Here is a 21,051-nt window from a genome sequence, read left to right as displayed (position 1 = left end):
AGCCAGCAAGCATGAGGCTGTCAGACTTATACAGGCCTAGCATAATGGAGCTGACAGGTCAGTGCCCCTCAGAAATTGATGTACGGGTGTCCCTGTATAAATACAAACATATTATGGCTGATGTATCTGACCAGGAAGCCTCCTATGAGGAGAAAGTCAGGGTATTTAATCTCCAAAGGGACCATTTGGTTCAATTTGTAGGAATACAGCAGGAAATGAGGCCCTAAAAGAGCATTCTGAATACCTCTATCCAATCAGGGCAGTGGGGGGCATCCTCCGCCAACCCTAGAAGCAGGGAGGAGTAAGAAGACAACTCTCCTGTGCGCCACAGGGGAGAAGAAACTAAGCCCCACCATTCTGCGAGCCCCTCACAAGCTCACAAAATCAGGGAGCACCTAGAAGATCATGAGGGGACCTCAAACAGTAGCGGCTCAGAGTCTGAGGCCGAGTGGACTCAGGTGAGATGGCAAAGGAAGGTAGGTAAACAGAGGAGAGTTCTGGTGAAAGACACGATTAGGCACATTAAGGCTATTAAGAATTTCATAACACTGTACCACAAAAATGCAAAATATTCTGTCTGGGAGCATCTGGAACTCTATGAACAGATGATGGACACTTTTCACATCAAAGATCGCCAGAACTGCATAGATTATGCCAAATGGATATTCTTTCCGGAGTACTCCAGCTTCTTTGCTCGACTGGAAGACCAAAACCATTCAAGGTGGTCCACTTACAAGGCGCCCATCTTGAAGAACTTTTCCGTCCACAGAAACCCCCAGGAGGTTTGCAAAGCGCCCTACAATTTGCAATGCAGAGAAGATCAGGCCTGAAGAGAATTTGAGCAGGAGCTAAAATGCGCCTTTGCACAAACTACCAGGAGGGCGCGCACTAATTCCAGAGAATTCATAACCACTTATTTTCATGCGCTCCCAAAATACATAATGGCCCAGCTGGTGAGGGATTTTCATAACAAACGATCCCTGGACCGGGTAATAGAGCAGGCTACCCGGATCTATGAGGTCCAAAAACCTGCAGAAAATAAAAAACAGATAAAAAACTCCAAAGCAACCAACACCCCCGCTGCTGCTAAGGTGGCGGAGGTGATGGTTGCCCCCAGTTTAGACTTAGAAATGAGGGGCTTAAAAACAAACTGTCCCAAAAACAGCCAAATCAGAGGCAAAGAAGGCCATCTGACCAATCAGCAAAAGGTGACAGGCAGGTAGGTAACCCCTCCAATGGGACCCCTAACTCTCCTGATTACATAATCCCAGATACAAGGGCAACCAACCTATCTTGGGGTATGTAGAGACTCCCTCAGCCCACGGGGGGATTCAACCAGGTATGTACTTCCCCAAGAAACTTCCCTCCTAATTTCCCTCAGGAGGGCAGTAATCCCCCAAATCCTGGGTTAAGTTTCTTTCCCCGGTATCTACCAAACCCCAACCAGCAGGACAACCCTCCTTTCTTTCCCCGGTTTCAGGAGTCCAGACCACCCAATCCGGGAGAGGGGAGGCCAAGGGCAGAGGGTTACCAAAATCCCCAATAACCAGGGTACACTGAGAGAGGGATAGTTACTCTTCCTGCGGACCAGCTAGGTATGAACAAAGACCCCTGTACCACCCAGAACGGGTGTCCCAATTGGAGCGCTAGGTCCAGAACCTTACGCAGGATCTGAGTTGCATGTTGAGGGCTCAGCAGAACCCTCATATGAACATGGTGGCTCAGTAACCCTCAAACCAAGGGTCTGGCGCCCCAGAACAATGATGGTGAGAGAATCCCCGACAAATCACCGGTTCTAGAGGAGGAGGCACGGGAGGAAGGGGGGTGTAAAGCCCTAGAGGAAGCTTCCTTCCTCACCTGTGAAAAGCCCATGGACAGTCCGGAACCGGAACTAAAGTCTTCTGCCCATGGAAATCTGCAACCCAGGGAACAGAGGGTGGGTAGGAGAAATAAAGAGCCATTTGTGGAGGAAGTTAGTGTCCTCCAGTTTGAAGGGGATGAATCCTTAGCAGATTCTGGGAAGAGAATCTTCTCCTTCAGGGACAGGGAAATTCCTCCCAAAGAAAAATGGGTCCCAAGAGATCTGAATGAAGACTGGGTGGGTGTGGGGACTTATTCAGAGTCACCCATCCTGGAACACCAGAATTGTCATCCTGAGAAAAAAATATTAATGGAGGGATCCTCCCCACAAACTGGTTCTAGTGACAGCCACCAGGTAAGAGGGGGCAGCACGGGGCTAAGGGGAAAAGGGGATTCCAAAATCCCATCTATTTCAGGGTACCACATTTTTATTACAGATTCCCAGACTCCGGAAAATAAATTGTCCAAAACTCCACTGTGTCAGAGTCCAAAATAAAGAAATTGACCACCCAGCTTGCCCAAAATGCCATCATCTTTGCCCGCTTGAGGAGAAGGAGGGGAGATTCTATGCCCCCGTTCAAGTGCAAGGGCAATGCACATTTTCAGCAGTGGTGGACTCTGGACCCCAAGCCACTCTTCTATCAAAAAGGGCTTTTGATCAGCTAAATTCAGGAAGGGGGCAGAGACACCAGATCCCTCTCACCCCTCTTCCTGGACAACTTCAGAACTTGGATGGGAAGGAAAATCCTGTCGAGGGGACTGCAGATATGGAAATAGAAATTGGGCAACATAAGGTGAAACACCGGGTCATAGTCGTGACTCCAGATGGAACCACCGGTCTATTAGGGAATGACATCCTTCGCAGGTTGTCTCCCCTAATAGACTGTGTGAAAAAGGTCCTCTGGACTCAGACTAACCAACCAATAAAATTAAAACAATGTCAACCATGTTAGTTTATATGGCACATGCCCCATGGTTGAACAAAAATCTGATCATATTCCTGGCCTAGCAATGTAAAGGTTTATTTTGCTGGGAAACATATATGGGATGTTTTATTTCAATAGGCTTGCTTCTGATTCAAAATAAAATAAAATAAAATAAAGAAATAAAGACATGGGCTGCCTTCTGAAACTAGCCAAACAGGTTCTGCTTGGGGGTTACTAGCAACAGGAGGAGCTACAATGGATCTGGGACACATGAGTGCTAATTGCTACCTTTGAAAACTTTGAATGGACCAAAAGCACTAAACACCCCATGCTCATCAGACTTTTGTCTGGGCAGAGGCCTCTTACAATAGCAATTCTGGGACAAATGCGTGTGAAATAGGAAATCACAAGTCTGTGTAACCTTTACAGGGAGCTTCAAAGCCAACTCAGGAGCATCCTTGTAAGCTATGCCCTTATTTGGGAGACAAAGCTGACCATTTGACTCAAAATAATTTTTATTAATAAACTTTTAAGACTTTTATCTCTGCAACAGGACTTCGCAGGAATGTAAAAAGTTGCAATTTTTGTGGCTTTTAAACAAGACAGGGTAGCATTCACTGCCATATTGGGAACAGAAATGGTCGAGGATTGGATATTTGGAGGAAAGGGTATATGATGCCACTTTAAAATCCAATACTTACATGCCTTATGATAATCTATACCCATGTATAAAGTTATAGAATTTTAGGTTGAATATTTATCACTGAAAATGACAAAAAATTATTAGACAGACGAAACAAAGTCTCACAAACTAGAGAGTTAGACAGTCATGCCTTGCGTGAAAAATGTAATCTGCCTAGGTAATTTGTAAAAATGCCACAATTGCGTAAATGTGTGATCTATGTGAAGAGTGATTGTAGCTAAAGTAACTGTGGGATGATCCTTTGCATTGTAAAGCCCACCTCCTAAAGCTGATGTCATGTCCCTAAAAATCCAACCAACTGACAGCAAGGCGGTAACAATCACCCCTGACCAATCCAGTTGTTTATAGGCGTGCCCAGCTAAGCCTGCCCCACCATATAATCCAGTGATGTCACCATGCCTTATAAATAAGGGAGACTGACAGAACTCTAGACACAGACTCTCTCCAGAATTTCCAGCCCTTTGTATCCTGATCTTCTACATTCATCTTGCCAGATTCCAGATCCTACAGCCAGGCCAAAGCATAGCTGACCCTATCTCAGCAAGGCCTAGATCCAGAAATCCCACTAAAAACCCCAAGAATAAAGGGGAAAAGCTGTGGTACTCTTTTGGGGAGCATCTCATGACCAGACCGGCATTTTAACCACTAACTGCATGCCCGCTGTACTCCTGCCATCCAGCTGTACTTGCTATCCAGTGACCAGGCAGGCCCAGCTGTTGTTCTGCTAGGAGAATCGCTGTTACCTGGTGACCCAAGCCTTGGAGTCCAGAACCCGGTTGACAGTTCCTAATCCCAAATTCAAGAGTGGATTGTGAGTATTCCCCATCCCATAGCAACATAGCCTACCCCATCTTGACCCTTTGTATTTATTCAACTGTCTAGCAACCCTATCCATGCCTTGGTAATTTGTTCAACTGTCAGAATTCTTTGTGCATCCTGTCCTTGATTCATAGTACTAGCGCCATTCTTTAATTCACCCCATCTTGTAACTCCTTAGTAATATTTGGAATAATTTAATTAATTTCCACATAAAGAGAAACGCAGCGTAGAGCGGATTATTCCGGCCACTTAACCTGTTTCATGGGCAGCGCTATCTTCTTGATAATCTAGTATAAGTAAAGTTTGTCTTTTTCTTTCCTAACTGATTTTCTCTCTTTCACTGCTTTGTTTTTCCAAAACCGAACCTCCTTTTATCTTGCAAATCTCATCCAATTCTTCAGCTATAGCCATCCTTTCACTTCTATATTGTCCCAGTGATGTGCATCTATTCCCCAGCCCAAAAACCGCATTCTGATTAAAAGAATTTCACCCGTTTTTCACAAAAACTGTTTTTGACATTTAAAACTGCAATTGAGAAAGATGGAATTTTCCAATGTGTGATTCGGCTGCATCGTGTTCTTACTTTCAACTTGCTTTTGAACTGTATGCCTTTTGTTGATACCTTGCCTTGTGGTTGCTAGTGTGTATATATATTCCGGCTATTGTGAGAAATCATATTTGCCTCATTGATTTAACCGTACATTAATTAATTATTTGTCAAATTCCGAGTGTCATTTCATGCCACTGCAAAGGGCTTTAAAATCCGTTTTGCCTATTATTTCTGTCAGGGAAGGATTTTAATTCTTTTTGCTATCTCATATCCCTGACTCCCTGCTGCTTCTTTCAATCCACTCCAAATTCGATTCATTGGGGTTTGGGAGATCATTGCAGGGGGAAATCTTAACTCAGGTGCTATCTACCCATATTTCAAAAGTGTTCTTATTCATCTGTGCTTTGGATATATTCTAGTAAGAGGTTAATGAAGGGTATTTCTTCAACTTACATTGTTATTATCACCCCATTGGTGATTGCTGCCCAATATTAAAATGTGTGTGACTTCTTTGAATTTTAAAATAAATAAATATTGCAATATTACCAACCAGCCTGGTTCATGGTCCATTGTGACCGGGGGTATTTGAAAAAGGGGGTGTGAGACGGGTTGTGTGCCAGCTCAATTTGAATACGCAGAAAATAATGATAAAGCATTGCAATTGCACGCTACCTTCTAGGCTAAAACCAAGGATCCTTGTCCGGTGAGTGTCGCCCGATTGAAATCCTTAACAGGCATGCCCCAGGAGAAGAAAGTGGAAGCACTACTCAAACTAAAAGACCCCACCACTCTGTGTGAGCTAAGAAGCCTCCTTGCACTGACTAATTACAGTAGGAAGTTAATTGAGGATTATGCAGAGGTCACAAGACCCCTGGTCCATCTGTTGAAGGGGGGTCAAGTGGGAGTGGGGTCCAAAACAAGCAGAGGCAGTAAAGCAACTCAAAAGAAGCCTTTTACAAGCGCCTTGTTTAGCTTACGCTGTCAAAAACAAGGAGTTCTTCTTGGAGACCGGGTTCTCGAATACATGCTTGACAGCAGTATTATATCGCAAGTATGGCAAGGTCAATAAAGTCATCTCCTATGCAAGCAAGACTTTATGCTCAGTGGAGGAAAAATTCAACAATTGTGAGAAGGTACTCCTGGCAATGGTGTGGGCATTTGAAAATTACTGCCTGTTAATCTAGGGGGAACAAATCATAGTGGAGACTTCACACCAGCCTTTGCAATACCTACAAAGTGACAGAATCCGGACCGGAAATGTGAGTAATTCAAGAATTACTTTGTGGATTCTGTAAATGCAAGGCTTTCCTGTGGTGGTCAGATATGGCCAAAACAAGTCCCCTTGCGCAAGATCCGGCTGACTTGCATGATTGTGCCAGAAAAAACTGTCTTGAGGACTAAAGTCTTAAAACCCAGGACAACATGGTGGCGTACCTGAATTCGATGCACAAAGTCTATGAAGAAGACAAGTGTGAGGCGATGCCCACAATTTATGTGGACGGGTGCTCCTACCATGTTTTTTAACAATGGGGAAAAGGAACTGGTGGCGGGCATTGGGAATGCCTGGGTGAATGATGCACCGGAACCCTCCGCTGTGTACAAAAATCGGTCCCCGCAGTAGTCAGGTGGCGAAGCTGATGGCAGTTCATCAGGCCATCCTTCCTGTTGCCTAAAACACCAACTCCACAAACTGGTCATAATCACTGATTCAGATTATGTCTGTAACGGGTACGTGGAGCACCTGGTTAATTGGAAATCCAAAGGCATGCTTTGCAAATAACAAAGCACTTACACATGGCAAGCTAATACAAAATATTGATGATCTGGTCACCTCTAATGGGATGGCCATCTATTGGAAGAAGATTAAGGGTCATTCCAGAATAGAGGGGCCAGACAAAACTGAAAATGACCTAGCTGATCAGCTGGCCAGAACCGGAGCCATCCAAGGGGATCTCCTTGAGATCGAGTCTCTGTTTAGGGAAATCCTGGTCACTGCTGTCAATAGGTGCAAGACAAATGCTCACAATGAACTCTCAACTGCCCAGTGGAGTAAGGAGACCCCAGATGCTGATTTAAACACGGCACAAAAAGGGGATCCGAATATTGGGAAATTTTATCAACACATTGAGGAGCCTGGGAACTTTCCTCTGACGGAAACCGATTACATTGGGAAAGAGGACCTCAGGGTGTTGATGAAGCGTCCCAAAATGTTCTGAATCCAAGATGGTTTGTTGGTAAGGAGATCCATCTCAGGATGCGACCAGTGGGTGGTACCTACCTCATTCTGGAGGCTCATGCTAAGTCAAACCCATGACGTGTCCACAGCCAGTCATCAGGGGTTTCACACTACTCTAGAAATCTTGCGGGAGGTTGCATACTGGCCACACATGGGGCAGGACCTCAACCAATATTTGAAGGGGTGTCTTGTGTGTGCACAAATTCAGCCAAGTTCACTCACACACAGAGCTCCCCTCCAGAAGAGGGGATGACACTGCCTTGGTCAGATTTACAAATAGATTAAATCGGGCCCATGATTCGCTCATCTAAGGGGAACAAGTTCATGTTATTGGTAAACATGTTTGTTTACCAAAGGGGTGGAATGTCTCCCGGCTCCAAATTGCAAAGCAGAAACAGCATCGGCCCTGATGAACAGCCACATCTTCTTGCGTTTTGGCCTACACCAAAGAATTGAGTCAGACCGAGGAAGTCACTTCACCAGCGAAGTGATGACAAATATGTGCGAGATACTTGGGGGAAAAGGACCCTTCATATTGCATACCGCTGTCCTCTAGTGGGGGAGTTTAGAGGTAGAATAAAACAATTGTGCGCATCCTATAAAATTGTGTGGCAGATTCTGGGCCAAGTTGGGACATCAGATTACCACTTAATCTGATGGCCATCAGATCTACACCATCTTCTGCAACCAAAAAGCCACCATTTGAGCTAATGACTGGAGAAAGGATGGTGCTACCTCAGCATCTGCTCTATAGAACCCAAGAGCAGACACTAGTAAACGCCTCAACAACTCATGAATATGTTGAGAATCTAAGAAAACAACTTCAGCATGCTTTTGGTATGCTCAGCGGAATCTGGAAAAATCAGCAGAGGGGATGAAAACTCAATATGACTTAAGAACAACCAAAAAGGAATACCAAGTAGGAGACAGGGTCTACTTGTACAATTTCCAAAGGAACCAGATCAAGGAGCGGAAATGTATCCTTAGCTGGCATGGTACTTTTGAAATTGTAGATAACATTTCACCTGTCGCCTACCGAATCTGCGTCCCCAAAGTAGAATTGACAGAAGAGAAATGTGTCTACATTAATCAGTTAAAGAGTTGTCATCCCAGGCACACTTTGCAGCTGATTGAGGAGCCCAAGGAAGGTCAAATAGAGGAGACCCCTGGAGAATAAGAAACCAGAGAAAGAAAAAGCAGAAGGGGATAGGTAGGTACATAGGTATATTTATCTAACAGGGAGTACTTTTCTTCACTACCATTGCAAAAAGGGATTATAAAACATGGTGTAAATGTTGATAGTTATCTTTGCCTTGTTAAGGAAGTATTGCTGATATGGTGCAAGTACTTTAATGAATGTAATGTCTGTTTGTCCCACTGATGTCAACCTTCCGGGAAGACAGTCAGTGGGAAAGTGTTGTGATCTGTCTTTAAATAACCACTAGTTAGTACCAATTCCGTCCTTCGTAGACAAAGGAGGACAAAGAGACCCAAAAATGGGGTGTCGCTCCACACTTGAATGAAAGACAAAGGGAGGATTATGGCGTCCCGCTCCCTGATGGAAAAAAAGAACACTGCCCGATGAACCCCACTTTGCCCTACTTTCCCTCAACAAGAAGTCTTGCGGAAGAAGGGGGGATCTGTGGGGTACATTGACCAGCCAAGCAGAACTCCCCTACCTCACCAAACTACATCTCCACACTCACTAGCATAATAGCTGCACTGGTTCTGTTGAGCACTATCACCTAGCATTAAAACTGCACTTTGCAGTCTCCAAAATGATGGCTGTGCCGTTTTACCAGCCACACATGGGGAAGGATGAAGCATAGAACACCCCGAGAATTGCTGCAAGTATTTTCTTCAATTGCACCAAAGAAAAGAATTCAAAGGCAGTACTGCTATGCTGCCATCTCAAAACTTTTTCACTGAGAAAGAAAATATTCTGCCTTTTAAAATGACTGCACCCTGATACTCTTTTTCATTTGTTCAAAAGTACAGAGTTCTGATCCAGTGAGACCCAGATAACTCCCCCCATATTCAGGTAATGCTCCAGCAAAAGGGGGCATTTCTTATTGAATGACAGGCTGTGTCAGGCAAGATCTGTGAAATAACAAAGAACATCAAACTTCAAGCTGTACACAAAACGGCTTCCTTTTTGCAACAAAATGACACAGATAAACCCTTCATAAGAAGCTCTCTCTCTCTTGGCTCATGTCAGTTTCAATGGACCCTTGCTTTGAACAGATTCCTGTGTAGTAGATATTGATAATGGCCATGGAAATGCTCAGAATAAAGATACCAGGAAAAGCCGCATTGTAAAGTGACGGCCAAGGAAAATTAACCCAGTGTAAATTGGTGCTTTTTACAAACAAGAAAATATATGTTTAAAAGTGAAATGTTGAATTAAGGCCCTGTCCTTGCATAGAAATGTGATGGGGGTTTGTTTTAAAACATATATAGGATGTTTTATTCCAACAGTCTTGCTTTCTGATTCAGGAAATACATAAATAAATAAATAAATTTACTATGAAACCAGCAGGAAAGGTTTTTAGGCCCTGGCTTCAAAGGACTGACTACAGGATCTACCTCCCCCAAGTGTATCAGCATCTGGGGCATATGAATAGGCAAGGGTGAAGCATCTCACACCCTCATCAGACTCTGTGGCAGTGCTCCAGCTGGGTACAATTGATTTCTGGGACACATAGTGTGACTTTTTAGCAGCACCTCCCCTCCACTCAAACTGAGGAGCTTCAAAGAAAAATCCATGACAACACAGTGCTAGTGTCTGACAATTGGCTGTGGGTTGAAATAAATGCCCTTATTTGGAAGACAATGCTGACCCATTTGGGGCAAAAGACTGTTCTGAATTAATGAACTTTAAGACTTTTATTTCTGCTACCGGAAAACGCAGGAATGCAAAAGTTTAACAGTTTAAATGCAATTTTTGTGGCATTAAAATAATATATTGTGGCTTTCCCTAGCATGTAGGGGACTCAAAAGGCAGAAAAACTTAATTAATGGGAAAAGTGTACACGGTATAACTTTGAAATTTAACGCAAACATGACCTGTGATAATAGGTTCACATATATAAAATCGTTGAATTTTAAGTGAAATATTTCCCACCAAAAATTGCAAAAGATTATTAGAAGGGCTAAATGATGCCGTATAAACTTGGGAGTTGGAATGCTATGCTCTGTGTGAAATATGTAATTTGCCTATATGATTTTCAAAAGTGCCACAACTGTAAAAATGTGCATTTTTGTGTCAGAACTGATTTTGGAAAAAGTGACTGTGGGATGGTTCTGTACCTCATAAAAACCCATAAAACGGAGCCTCCTCCTTCAGACCAATCTGCTTCTAGGGAGGAAGCAACATACAAAGGCTGACCTATCTGATTCTAAGAGGTAGGTCTAGCTTAGGTCTGCCCCCATGGTAAATCCTGTGATGTCACCCGCCTTATATAAGGTAGAGTCTCACACAGACAGAGGACACTCTCTTCTAAATTTTCCAGCTCCTGCGCTTCCAGAAGATTCCAGATTCCACTGCCAGGTCAGAGCATTTCTGACACTATCCAGGCAGGACCATTGATCCAGAAAACACCCACAAAAAATCCCAATAACTCAGGGAGAAAGGGAAAAGGTGGCTGAATCCAGTGCTACCTGCTTGCCCTGCTACTCACTTATCCAGCTGATGTGCCGCTGTGCCGTGACCAGACTTTTGCCCAGCTGTTTTCTTCAGGGCGAGTACGCCGCTGTCACCAGTGACCAGATATTGCCTCGCTGTCCAGAAACTCGGTCTGCTGTCCAAAATACCCCATTCAAGTGCTTGTTGTGAGTATTTACCTTCCCCAACAACCACAAACTGCATCCTTTGCTCTGTTACATTGTATTAGGTCAAATCCCATAGAAATCCCCTAACTGTTTTAGCAGAAATCCTTACAATTGTCAGAATCCTTTGTGCATCATGTCCTTGATTTTGAAGTGTTAGTGCCATTCTTCCACTCATTTCTGTCCTTGTGTAAGTCCATAGTACTATTTTGATTAAAGTAATTAATTCCCACATAAAGAGCCACACAGCATGAAGGGGTTACACTTGCAAAGTAACCTGTGTCGCAGGCAGCGCCTCTCTTTTCTAGCCACTAAAATATAGTTTCTGTAAAACATGTCCTTTCCTTTTTTTCCCTGTCCACTGCTTTCACTTTTAAAACTGAATTTCCTTTCCTGTTAAGAATCTCATCCAGTCATTCATTTAGAGTTCCCTTTTCACTTTCATATTATCCCTGTGATGTGCATTTGTCCCTTATCATAAAAACCGTATTCCGATTTTGTCTATTTCACCCATTTTTTAAACCGTTTTGACATTTAAACCCATGTAAATTAGCAAATGCAATTTCTATGCTTGTGATTTGGCTGCACTGTGTTTTTCACTTTAAATTTGATTTTCTGAATTGTATGCCCGTTGTTACGACATTGCTTGTAGTCTGCTACTGTTCTTACATCTGTGATAGTGCTATATTCATATTTACCTCATTTATTCAACCACACATGTAAAACAAACATTTACTAATTCCGAGTGCTATTTTGTGCAATTGCAAAAGTTTTTAAATCCGATTTTGCCTCCCATTTCATGGGGGAAGGACAGATTTGAATTCTTGTTAAGGATCGGGCGTCACACTCCAGGCCAGGACTCTTGCCCTTAGCCTAGGATATAGCGCTCAATTAGAATAGTCTTTCTTTATTTCCTAGAATTCAGATTGAGTTGGCACCCAACCTGTCTCACACACCATTTTACAAATACCCCGGGTCACAATGGACCATGAACCAGGCGGGTTGGTGGGAATACAATATTTGTTTATTTTAAATTTAAAGAAAATCACACAATTTTAATGTTGGGCAGCAATCACCAATGGGGTAATAATTACAATGTAAACTGATGAAATACACTTGGTTGACTTTCTAATAGAACATATCCAAAGCACAGATGAATAGGAGCAATTTTACTATTTGGCTATATAGCACCTGAGTTAAGATTTCCCCCAGCAATGCTCCCTCAAACACCAACTAATCAAATGTGGATAGAAAGGAGTAGCAAGGAGTGTGGGATACTATGCAGCAAACGGAATTAAAAACCGACCTCCCTCACAAAATGGGATGCAAAATCAGGTTTGAAAACCTTTGCAATTGCAGAAATAACACTCAGAATTGGCAAATAATTAATTTAAATGTGCAGTTGAATAAATGAGGAAATATGAGTTATCACAGTATCAGAGATGTAATAACACTAGCAACTACAAAGCAAGGTACCAACAAAGGGCATACAATTCAAAAATCAACTTTGAAGTGACAACACAGTGCAGCCAGAATCACACACACAGAATTTGCATTTGCTAAATTACATGGGTTTAAATCTCTAAAACGGTTTGAAAAACGTGTGAAATAGACATGATCGAAATGAGGTTTTTAGGCTGGGTGATGCACATCACAGGGATAATAGGAAAGTGAAAGAGTGACTCTAGATGAAGAACTGGATGAGATTGTCGTTTGCAAAAGCAACCATTTTTACACATGGTTAATTGTGCTGGGATGTCACTTTCAAATGTGGCCTTCTTAAATCCATTATCTGAATCTTTCCAAAGCCCCAGTCATGTTTCCAATGCTCAAGCATCTGTCAAAATAAATATCCTTTGAAACTGACATATGCACAGAGAGATAGGGTTTCTTTTGAAGAGTTTATCTGGGATATTTTGCAGTAATAATTCAAGCATTTTTCCATACGGCTGGGACTAAAGTTTTTTGTGATTTCACAGATTTCTCCTCACACATCCTGTCATTCAGTGAGAAATGCTATCTTTAGCTGGGTCACAACCTGAATATGGCTGGGCATAGCTGCGTCTCACTAGATCAGGACTATGTATTGTTGAACAGGTGAAAAAGGGCATCAGGGCGGCATCATTTTAAATGTAAAATATTTCCTTTTTCATTGGGAAATTCTGAGCTAGCAGCAAAGCAGCACTGCTTTTCAACTCTCTTCTTTGGTGCACACCAGGAAACATACTGGCAGCCTTTCTTCGTGTGTTCCCGGTTTCATCTTGCCCCATATGTGCTTGGCAAAGACAGCGCTGCCATTATTTTAGTGACTGCAAAATGCAGTTTTAAGGCAAGGCGGTAGTGCTCAACAGTGGCAACGCAGCCATTTTGCTGGTAACTGCTGAAGTGCAGATTGGTGATGGAGGGGAATTCTGCTGGGTGGGTAAATGTACCCCACAAATTCCCCCCCGACTCTCCTGAGACTTCTTATTGAGGGAGAGTAGGGCAAAGTGGGGTTCATCAGGTGGAGTCCTTCTTCCATCAGGGAGCCGTATGCCACGATACTCCTGTTGTCTTTCGTTGGAGTGTAAAGCAACAGCCACAGATTTTCCTTCGGTCTTTCCTTGGCATGTGGAGCGACACCCTCAGATTTTCCTTTGGTCTTTCTTTTACAGGTCCCTGGGAAAGTCCTCCTTGGTAATCAGGAGCGGAATGAGTACTAATCTAGTGGATGAAGAAAAACAGGTTACAACATTTTCCCACCGACTGTCTTCCCAAAAGGTTGATAGCAGTGGAACACACATACCTTACGGTCATTCACATAGTCAGACAATAATAACAAATAATTTCTTACAAGACAAAGATAACTATTGATATATTTTTACTAGAGTTTTTGGTGATACCCGTTTGCACGGACAATGAAGAAAAGTAGTCCCTGTTAGATAGATATACCTATGAACCTGCCTGTTGCCTTCTGGTTCTTCTTTTTCCTGTTCTCATTCTCCAGATGTCTCCTCTACTTGACTGCTGTCTCTTGGCTCCTCAATCAGCTGCAAAGTGTGTCTGGGGTGACAACTCTTTAACTGATTAATATGGACCCATTTCTCTTCTGCCAACTCTCCTTTGGGGATTGGGATTCTCTAGGCGACAAGTGGAATTTTATCAACAATTTCAAAAGGACCGGGCCAGCTAAGGAGAAATTTCCACTCCTTGATCTGGTTCCTTTGGAAATTGTACAAGTAGACCATGTCTCCTACTTGGTAATCCTTTTTTGTTGTTTATAAGTCATATTGAGACTTCATCTCCTCTGCAGATTTTTCCAGATTCCGCTGAGCGTACGCAAAAGCATGTTGAAGGTGTTGTCTTAGATTCTCAACATACTCATGTGTTGTGGAGGTGTTTATCAGTGTCTGTTCTTGTGTTCTAAAAAGCAGATGCTGAGGTAGCACCATCCTTCGTCCAGTCATTGGCTCAAACTGAGACATCTTGCTCGCAGAAGGTGGTGTAGATCTGATGCCCATCAGGACAAGCAGTAATCTGATGTCCCAATTTGGCCCAGAAACTGCCACAATTTATTTTAGAATGCTCAAAATTGTTTTATTGTACCTCTAAACTCTCCCACTAGAGGACTGGCAGTATGCAATGTGAAGTTTCCTTTTTACCCCAAGTATCTCCCACATCTTTGTCATCACTTCGCTGGTGAAGTGACTTCCTCGGTCTGACTCAATCCTTTTGGGTAGTCCAAAATGCGAGAAGATGTGGTTGATCATCAGGGCAGCTGCTGTTTCTGCCTTGCAATATGGGGCTGGGAGACATTCCGCCCATTTGGTAAACAAGCATGGTACGGTTAACATGTACTTGTTCCCCGTAGAGGAGCAAATCACAGGTCTGATTAAATCTACTTGTACATCTGACCAAGCAGTGTCATCCCCCTCTTCTGGAGGGGAGCTCGGTGGTTGAGTGAAGTTGGCTGAAATTGTGCACACACAAGACACCCCTTCAAATATTGGTCGAGGTCCTGCCCCATGTGTGGTCAGTATGCAACCTCCCACAAGATTTCTAGAGTAGTGTGAAATCCCTGATGACCAGCTGTGGCCACGTCATGGCCGTGATTTAGCATCAGGCTCCGGAATGATGTGAGTACCTACCACCCACTGGTCGCATCCAGAGATGGATCTCCTTACCAACCAACTGTCTTGGATTCTGAACATTTTGGGACACTTCATCAACACTCTAAGGTCCTAGTTTCCAATGTAATCGGTTTCTGTCACAGGAAAGTTTTCAGGGTCCTCAAAGTGTTGATAACATTACCCAATAATCGGATCCCCCTTTTGTGCCGTGATTAAATCAGCATCTGGGGTCTCCTTATTCCACTGGGAGGTTGAGAGTTCATTGTGAGCATTTGTCTGGGACCTAGTGACAACAGTGACCATGATTTCCACCAACAGGGACTCGATCTCAAGGAGATCCCCTTGGATGACTCCGGTTTTGGCCAGCTGATCAGCTAGGTCCTTTCCAGTTTTGTCTGGCGCCTCTATTCTGGAATGACTGTTAATCTTCTTCCAATAGATGGCCATCCCATTGGAGGTGACCAGATCATCAATATTTTGTATTACCTTGTCATGTTTAAGGGGTTTGTTATTAACACACAGCTGCCTCTGGTTTTCCAATTTACCAGGTGCTCCACAAATCCGTTCCAGACATAATCTGAATCAGTGATTATGACCAGTTTGTGGAGTTGGTGTTGGACGGCAGTGAGGATGGTCTGGTGAACTGCCATCCACTCTGCCACCTGACTACTGCAGGGACCGATTTTGTACCCAGTGGAGGGTTCCGGGGCATCATTCACCCAGACATTCCCAACGCCGACCACAAGTTCCTTTCCCCGTTGTTGTCAACACGGTAGGATCACCCGTCCATAAACTGTGGACATCCCCTGGCACTTGTCTTCTTCATAGACTTTATGCAGGGAATTCAGGTATGCCTCCATGTTGTCCTGGGTTTTAAGACTTTCGTCCTCGAGACAGTTTTCTCTGGCACAATCATGCAAGTCAGCCAGACCTTGCGCGAGGGGACTCTTCTTGTTTTGGGCATATCTATCCTCCACAGGAAAGCTTTGCATTGACAGAAACCAGGAAGTAATTCTGGAATTACTCACATTTCCGGGCCGGATTCTGACACTTTGGAGGTATTGCAAAGGCAGATGTAGAGTCTCCACTATGATGTGCTCCCCCTGGATGAACGGGTGGTAATTCTTCAATGCACACACCGTTGCCAGGAGTGCCTTCTCACAATCGTTGAATTTTTCCTCCACAAAGGATAAAGTCTTACTTGCATAGGTGATGACTTTATTGACCTTGTCATGCTTTTGATATAAGTCTGCTGTCAAGCATGTATTCGAGAACCCTGTCTCCAAGAAGAACTCCTTGTTTTTGACAAGATAAGCTAGGCAAGGCACTTGTGAGAGACTTCTTTTGAGTTGCTTTACTGCCTCGGCTTGTTCTGGACCCCACTCCCACTTGACCCCCCTTCAACAAATGGATCAGGGGTCTTGTGACCTCTGCGTAATCCTCAATGAACTTCCTACTGTAATTAGTCAGTGCAAGGAGGCTTCATAGCTCACGCAGAGTTGTGGGGTCTTTTCATTTTAGGAGTGCTTCCTGTTTCCTCTCCTGGGACAGAGACCCTTAGGAGTTATTTCATGTCCCAAGAAGTTGTCTTTATTTCTTCTACCCACCCTCTGTTCCCTGGTTTTCAGATTTTCAGGGGCTGGAGATTTTAGTTATGGTTCCGGGGTGTCAAGGGTCTTTTCACGGGTGAGGAAGGAAGCCTCTTCTAGGGCTTTAAACCACCCTTTGTCCCGTGCCTCCTCCTCTGGAACAGGTAAGTTGTCAGGGTTCTCTCACCGTCATTGTTCTGGGGTGCCAGACCCTTGTTTTCATGGGCTATGAGCCGCCATGTTCATCTGAGGGTTCTGCTGAGCCTCAACATTTGATTCAGATCCTGCGTTAGGTTCTAGATCTGGCGCTCCAGTTGCGACACCCATTTCGGCTGCTATGGGGGTCTTTGTTCATACCCAGGGGTTCACGGGAAGGGTAACTATACCTTCTCCCGGAGCACCCTGAGGGGATTTTGGTAACCCTCCGCCCTTGGCCTCCCCTCTACCAGATTGGGTGGGCTGGCCTGAAAGAAAGGAGGGTTATTCTGCAGGTTGGGGTTTTGTAGTTACCAGGGAAATAAACTTAGCCCAGGATTTGGGGGATTACTGCCCTCCAGAGGGAAGTTAGGTGAGCAGTTTCCTGGGACAGTACTTACCTGGTTAGATCCCCCCCTTGGGCTGGGGGAGTCCATACATACCCCAAGATAGGCCGGTTGCCCTTGTATTTTGGACTTATATAATCAGGAGAGTTAGGGGTCCCATTGGTGGGATTACCTCCCTGACTGCCACCTGTTGCTAATTGGTTAGAAGGCCTTCTCTGCCTCTGATTTTGCTGGTTTTGGGTAGGTGCTTCTTTAGGCTCCCCCATTTCTAGGTCCAAAAGGGGGGCAACCTTCACCTCCGCCCCCTTAGCAGCAAGGGTGTTGGTTGGTTTGGGGTCTTTAACCTGATTTTTATTTTCTGCAGGCTTTTAGACCTCATAGATCTGGGTAGCCTGCTCTATTACCCAGTCCAAGGTCCCTTTATCATGAAAATTCCTCACCAGCTGGGTCATGATATATTTTGGGAGCGCATGAAAGTAGGTAGTTATAAACTCTCTGCTATCCGTGCGCACCCTCCTGGTAGTTTGTGCAAAGGTGCGTTTTGCTGCTGCACAAATTCTCGTGGGGCCTGATCTTCTCTGCATTTCAAATTGTAGGCTGCTTTGCGAGCCTCTTGCGGGTTTTTGTGGGCGGAAAAGTGCTTCAAGATGGCCGTCTTGTAGGTGGACCATCTTAAATGGTTTAGCTCTTCCGGCCCAGCAAAGAAGCTGGAGTACTCTGGAGAGAACGTCCATTTGGCATACTCTATGCAGTTATGGCTATCTTTAAGGTGAAATGTGTCCATGATTTGTTCATAGAGTTCCAAATGCTCTCAAACAGAATATTTTGCGTTTTTGCGGTACAATGTTATGAAATTCCTAATGGCCTTAATCTGCCTAATGGGGTCTTTCACCATAACTCTGCTATGTTTATTTGCCTTCTTTTGCCGCATTACCTGAGTCCATTCGCCCTCAGACTCAGAGGCACTACTGTTTGAGGACCCCTCATGATCCTCTAGGCGCTCCCTGATTCTTGGAGCTTGTGAGGGGCTCACAGAATGGTGGGGCCTAGTCTCTTCTCCCCTGTGGCGCACAGGAGAGTAGTCTTCTGACTCCTCCCTGCTTCCAGGGTTGGCGGAGGATCCCCCCACTGCCCTGATTGTGTGGAGGTCTTCAGAATGCTCTTTTGGGGACTGATTTCCTGCCTTTTTTTGCAAATCAAACCAAATGGTCCCTTTGGAGTTAGTGCTTTTACAGATCTAATTCCCTGACTTTCTCCTCATAGGAGAATTTCTTGTCAGAAATATAAACCAAAATATTTGTGTATCTATACAGGGACGCCCATCCATCAATTTCTGAGGGACGCTGACCTGTCAGCTCCATCATGCTAGGCCTATTTAATTCTGATGGCCTCATGGTTTCTGGCTCATGTGAACCAGTAGACATGAAGTCAGCAGTACACAAAGTATTACATGGGTTTGAGTCCCTTAGTACAGAGGGCACACACTGGGATCAGGGGTACCCCTGTCCCTCTCTACTTGTTCAGGTTGCCTCAGGTTTGGATTTAGCCTGGTATACTCTTTCTCCAACATCCCTAGTTTCTCCTTCTCAGCCCCTACCTCTTGATAATAGGCAAAGGTCTGAGCTTTTTGCTCTGCTATCAGGGCTTGACTGGCCTCTATTACCCGCTCTTGAGCTGCCACCTGCTTGTGGAGTCCCTTGTTCTCCTCACAGAGGGCCTGATTGTCTCTTTGCACTGCCTGTATGGTTTGGGAAAAATGAGAAGTGCAGTAAACTCAAAAGTGCCTATCTAAATGGGTATCCTGTCTGGCAGTCAATACCATTCCATATTTTTCATTGATAAATACTTCAAAATGTATTAATCACATACAATAGAATTATTAATAAAAACAATCATAAAAATGATCATATTACATAAAACAAATATGAAGGTAAAAGACAACAACACAAGTTCTATATAAGTGGGTCCTAATAATATGATTTCTCTTAGGTCAAACACAGGTGCAACCTGTTCACACACGGATCCTTATGCTACAAACGGTTCTGGCCATTTCATATTTAGGAACCTATTGAGTACAACAAAGAATATGATATATCCAGAACCGTTTGTACCATAAGGATCTGTGTGTGAATAGGTTGCACCTTTTCACCCCGCGTTCAAGACAGAAATGAATGGAAGAATTGCGCTAACACGAGAAAATCAAGGAACAGAATACACAGAGGATTCAGACTATCTTTAAAATGTTATCAGGGTATGGATGGGATTACTTAAAAGGTGCAACAAAGACAAATTATCAAGTTGGGGTATACTATGTGTTGCTATGGGATGGGGTAATACAATCAGCACTTGAGTTTGGGATTTTGGGACAGCCAACCGAGTTTCTTGATAGCGAGGCAATATCTGGTCATTGGTCACACCGGCGGGCTCTTCTAAGAGAAAACCACTGGGCAAAGGTCTGATCACCACACAGTAGCATGAAGGTAGTGGGACAAAAAGCCGGTCTGGTCACAGGATACTCTTAAAAAGGGTACCACAGATTTCCCCCCTTCTCCTTGATTTTATGGAATTTTGGTATGGGGTTTAGTTCTGAAAGGTGGTTCTGCCTGGATAGGAAGGCCTGGAACAACTATCCCTTTCCTGGCAGTTGAGTCTGGAATCTTGCAGGATGAATATAAAATGTCTGGTTACGCAGGCGCTGGAAAATTCAGAAGAGAGTGTCCTTTGTCTCTGTGAGCTCCCACTTTTTTAAGGCTGGTGACATCATAGGATTTATTGCTGGGCAGAACTAAGCTAGACCTACCCCTAAGAATCGAATAGGTCAGCCTATGTTATGTCGCCTCCTCCTTAGGGGCAGATTGAACTGAAGGAGGGTACTAAGTTTTATGGGGTGTGCTTTTATGAGGTACAAAGCCACCCCCAGTCTATTTTGCCAAAAAAACAGTTCTGACATAAATTGCACCTTTTTACAGTTGTGGCACGTTCACAAATCATACAAGCAAATTGCATATTCCACACAGAGCATAATACTCCCACTCCCAAGTTTGTAAGACTTTGTTTCGTCCTTCTAATAATTTTTCGTCATTTTCCGTGAGAAATATTTTACCTAAAATTCTATAACTTTATACATGTGTAGATATTATCATAAGGCATGTTAGTATTGAATTTGAAAGTGGCACCATATACACTTTCTTCAGAATATAGAATTGCCCATCAAAATGCTAGTGCAGGTTACCATGTCTTACTTTAAAGCCACACAAATCGCATTTAAACTCTAAAACTCTCACATTTCTGCATTGTCCAATAGCAGAAATAACAGCCTTAAAGTTTATTATTTAAAATAGTATTTTGAGCCAGATGGCCAGTATTGTCTCCCAAATAAGGTCATAACCTCCAAGGCTGCTCTGGAGTTCACTTTGAAGCCCCCCAGTTGAAGTTGAGGGGAGGTGTTATTTGCAATTTCACACCTAAGTGTCCTGGAATCTATTGTAGCAGGCCCAAGCCCAGACACAAAGTCTGACGAGCGTGTGATATGCTTCCTCTTGGTCCATTCAGAGTTTCCAAAGGGCTTGCCCCTTTTGGGGGAAGGCAACTCCTGTTCCCAGCAAAAAAATGTCCTTTGAAGCCAAGCAGAAAAACCTGTTTTGCTGGTTCCCCAGTACAGCAAATGCATTTATTTATTTATATTTTTTCCTGGGCCAAAAACAAGGCTGTTGGAATAAAACATGATATTAGATTTCAAACAAAATCCCCCTTACATGTCTAGGCAAGGACAGCGCCTTATTCAACATTACACTTTTAAACACTCTCCCACTTCTTCTCCGTGGATGGACAGGCGCCCATCCCAGATGACTGCCGAGGAACTTCACCGCAATGCTAGCCAAGGATGTTC

The sequence above is a fragment of the Ambystoma mexicanum genome, chromosome 11, assembly GCF_040938575.1.
Source record: "Ambystoma mexicanum isolate Mex_15411 chromosome 11, UKY_AmexF1_1, whole genome shotgun sequence".
NCBI lineage: Eukaryota > Metazoa > Chordata > Amphibia > Caudata > Ambystomatidae > Ambystoma > Ambystoma mexicanum.
Note: the sequence above shows the minus strand (reverse complement) of the source record.